The sequence below is a fragment of the Brassica napus genome, chromosome C9 (assembly GCF_020379485.1).
Source record: "Brassica napus cultivar Da-Ae chromosome C9, Da-Ae, whole genome shotgun sequence".
Classification (NCBI taxonomy): Eukaryota; Viridiplantae; Streptophyta; class Magnoliopsida; order Brassicales; family Brassicaceae; genus Brassica; species Brassica napus.
Window position 1 is genome coordinate 38662953 of NC_063452.1, and position 4443 is coordinate 38667395.

Consider the following 4443-nt stretch of genomic DNA (forward strand, 5'->3'; position numbering starts at 1 on the left):
GTCGCTGGAATAGGCACGCCAGACTGCTCCGCACGACTGCTCTGCGTGAAAAACTCCAAATTGCACTATTTTTCTCTTCTTTTCCTCAAACTGGTTTATCTTCCATCCAATGCAACTTCAGACCTTTAATGACTCGAAAAGGACTAGGAAGACTCGATAAAGACTTGAAAACCAATTAGAAAACATATATACAAGATACCAAAAACACCATATATCAATTCCCCCAGACTTAGATCCTTGTTTGTCCTCAAACAAAGTCAAGTATCAAGAACATGGAGAAAAGTTTGAAAGTGTGGGAACTCTCCTATTCTCAGCAACCATACTTTAACCATGAATCTCTGAACCATATAAACAGTAAAACTAGGACAACACACCCTTACCGGAACCCCACTGACTGCTGTTCAAAAATCGGCTCCATACTCTACATCTCAAACCTGAAAAAGCAACACTATCGAGACAAAACTCCCTACATTCATTTAAGAGTAGCGTGAGCTTCTCATCACATGCCCTATTCAGGGTAGACGGGCTAGGTGTTAAACAGACTATTTAATGGTGGTGTTAAAAATGTTCAGGGGCTACCATTTCATTGTAGAGGATGCAGGATATCACACAAAATGGCAAGAGAGGATAGATCCATTGATGTCCACAGCCTCTACTCGTTTTTGCTCTATCTGGAACGACTGCTCCGTTTTGGATCAGCCATCTGGATGATCAGATCATCTGTCTACTCTCCAATCTTTCAACTTGGTACCCACTCTTTTGCTTGACCTTCCCAGTGGCTCATGTTTCTTTGATTTCTTCCCCTTCTCCATCACCTCATTTTCGTTTTTTTTTTTTTTTGAAGACTGATATAGTGATGTGACGAAGAAGGAGGTAATACATGATGTTTCTGAGTGACACTGGTGGTTCTGATTCTCCACGCCTGCTCTTGCGCAGTTCATTGGTTATGGAGCAGTTGTTCCCTTAATCTGTTTGTTCTCCTTTCTGACTGAATTTCTGCAGCAGTAACGAGTATGAGGCTGCGTTGATCCTTCCTCTCCGACCTTTTTGCACATATCTGCACATATGACACTGAAAAACAAATGCATGAAGGTGGAATAATTGCTAAGGTGCAAGGTGGGAACTAGCTAAAGATGAGCTAGCCACTCAGGATCAGCAAGATGGATAAAAAGGATAAGAAGTCCTGAGTGTGTTCCCGTTTCCCTGATCTAATGCCCATAACAAGAAGAATTTCAGTCAAAATTAGGTTCAAGTTAGGTGGAGTTAAGTCTACCCAGTGTAACCTGATCGGCTGAGAACTTCTGGAGAATCAAGTGAGATATGTCAGGGTGCTCCAGGTCCACATGTGTGTCTTTCGCCACCGCTAAGGTCACTGAATAAGATAACTAAAGCACGAAGTGGTTAGTGATCAACACAGAATAAGGTCTTAATTCCCACAAAGTTTTGACTGACTCGATCATAAAAACTGACTCAAACTAACTCAAAAGAAAAACAAAAGAAAGAAACGAGTTAGTAAACGACGAAAACCCTCCCCCAGACTTACTTCACAACGTCCCTAGTGTGAAAATAAATCAGAGAGAAGGTGAAAACAAGAATAAATATTTATTTATTTTATTTTTTTGTGTGAGATACTTACCTGAGTGGAGCGGGCACTCCACGAAAATTCTGGGTGTTCCATCGTCAGATGGTCGCCTGGGACAGCCACTCTTTTCAGAAGGCAGGTTGTTCCGTTGCTGCAACCCAGAATTCTCGAAGTATCTCTGATTTTTCTACTTTTTGACCTGAGACTCAATAAACTAAAACGAAAAATAAGTAAACAAAATCAAAACCAACTTATATTTACACTTACCAGTGGGTTGCCTCCCACCAAGCGCTTGGTTTAAGTCACTAGCTTGACTTAGTGACATGGATTAGTCGGGTTGAGCATGAGGGCATGTTCCAAAACAAGCTCCACAATCAGACATGTTCAGCTTCAGAACTCTGCTCAGCAACCCCTTCACAACAACTTCTCCTTTCTCTCTCAGCTCATGTGTGAGAATTACTCTGACTTTAGAGAAAGGTTTAGAGGTACCCTTGCACTTTACCTCATACACAATGGATTTCTCATCATACTTCCGCGGTATTAAAGTCATTTTAGGGTCACCCTTGACCCTTTTCTTCTCGACTTTTTCTTTCACATTTGCATTCCCACTGAATTTCTTTGTATCAGTGTGAGGATCTCCATCCAGGACTTCTTTGATCTCACTCTTTTTACCAAGTTCCTTCTTAGGAACAATTTCCAGTTGTTCTCCACTAACCACTGAGATGCAAGAGGCGTAGCGGATTTGTGATATGGTTGAGACAGCCTTGTAGAAAACCTTCTCGTTGATGTTGGAGAAGGAGACTCTCTTATTAGGCATGTCGACGACTGCTCCTACTGTAGCCATAAATGACCTTCCAAAGATTAAAGGCATCTCATGATCCTTGCTCATCTCAACAACCTGAAATTCGGTATGGAGAGTACAGTTCCCAACTTGGACAGGAAGGTTGCGAATTGTGCCATAAAGGACTGCCATGGAAGAGTTTGCAAAAGCCAGAGTCACCAGAGAAGACTCAACATCAACCATGCCCAACTCGTCTACAATCGCTTTTGAGACAAGGTTCACACTAGACCCAGAATCACAAAGAGCTTCCTTGAATTCCACTCTAGCAATGGAACAAGGAAAAACAAACTTTCCAGGGTCACCAACCTTAGGCAATACCTTCAGTGATGGTGTCAATGCTTCAGTAAAGAGAGCCTTAATTTCCTCACGAGTTTCTCTGCAATGTTTGAAGAACATATGCAATGGCCGAATCTCCCAAGCATGTTCAAATGAGATCTTTTCAGGAAGCCTTCTTACCATCTTCGTAAACCCAGCCAGCTGCTCTGCACTAATAGGATCCATCAGATGTTAAGATGGGATTGGATATGGAACCTTAGGAACATAGACTCGCACTGGTGGAATCTCAATAGGTTCATCGGGAGCAGTCACTTCAGAGCTAGCAGGCTGCTCTGTTCTCTCTTCTACGCCTAGTTATGCGCCTGGAGCAGTCTCAGCAGACAGTTGCTCTGGTTCTTTTCCCTTAGGTTTCTCACATCTCAGCTCTGTTGCATTACAATGCTCAACCCTAGGATTCATCGCACTCTTTCCAGGAAGCATACCTTGCTGCCTCTTAACACTCTCATTTGTTTGAGCCACCTGAACATCAATCCTCTTTATGTGGTTGCTCACAGTATCATACTTTGTATTCAGCTCGGTGAACATGTTGTCCATCCTAGTGTTGATGTCTGTAGAAACCTGATTCAATACCTTGCCATGAATCTGCATACCCTGCAACAGCTGTTGCATCATCATACCCAGACCCTTCAGCTCATCTGGTTGACTATTCCCGGCAGCTGGAACAGCTTGCCGATTGCTCTGCGGTTATCGCTGGTTTTGGTTCTGAATCTGCCTGGCCGTAGCTTGCTCCATGCTGAAGACGTGCCCTTTGTTATTTTTCAGTAGCTGATCAACCTTAGCAGTCAGCTCATCTATCTTCTGGGTGTCGAAACTGCTCCCTTTCTTGGAGCGATCGCTCTCCTCATTCTTATTGGCTGAGGTCGCAGCCATGTCCTCAATCAGCTCTAACGCTCCATCAGTGGTCTGAGTCATGAAGTCTCCATGGCTGGCAGAGTTCATAGCACTCTGAAATTCCCAGTCAACTCCATCATAGAAAATTTCCAAGAGGTAGTCATCATCAAATCCATGGTGAGGACATTCTTTGCGATAGTCATTGAAGCGCTCCCATGCGTCGCAGAAAGGCTCATCAGTGAGCTGTCTGAAGGAGGTGATCTTGTTCCTCATTGCAGTTGTTCTCGCCTTAGAGTAGAAATGGTTGAGGAACGCTGATCAAACCTGTTCCCATGAAGTGAGAGAGCCGGTAGGGAGAGAGCCGGTAGGGAGAGAGCTCAACCACCGTGCAGCTCTTCCATCAAGAGAGAATGGGAACAACGTGCACTTGATGTAGTTTGGTGGAAAACCATTCGCGGGAGTAAAACTGCAGACTTTTTCGAAGCTCTCAATATGCTCCATTGGAATTTCTGTAGAGAGACCAGAGAACACCTTTCTCTGTACTAGACCGATCAAAGCAGACTTGATCTCGAAGTCCTGCCTGGTGCAGGGTGGGGGAACAACGGCAGAACGCGTAGTACGAATGTTACACAGAAGGTTTCTCCTCCCGATCGGAACAGTATGTGGCTGCTGTTCCTGCTGCTGTTGAGCAGCTTGTTCCTGCGCATGAATGGTCTGCTGCAACTGTTGCATCTGCTGCTGCATGAGTGCCATTGCAGCAGTGAGATCATCCTGATTGGCGTGATCACCCGTAGTGGTGTCGATTGCCTTGGTTGTTGACGATTTGTTCTTTCTAACCTTGCTAGCTCCTGGT

At 44.2% G+C, this 4443-nt stretch overlaps 1 non-coding gene across 1 annotated transcript; it reads left to right on the forward strand.

Annotated features, from left to right (window-relative positions):
• The first annotated feature begins 3759 nt into the window (after positions 1-3759).
• Positions 3760-3866, forward strand: LOC125593653. The gene has a single exon (XR_007329553.1). It is a non-coding gene; the product is annotated as a small nucleolar RNA R71 (small nucleolar RNA).
• The last annotated feature ends 577 nt before the right edge of the window (positions 3867-4443 follow it).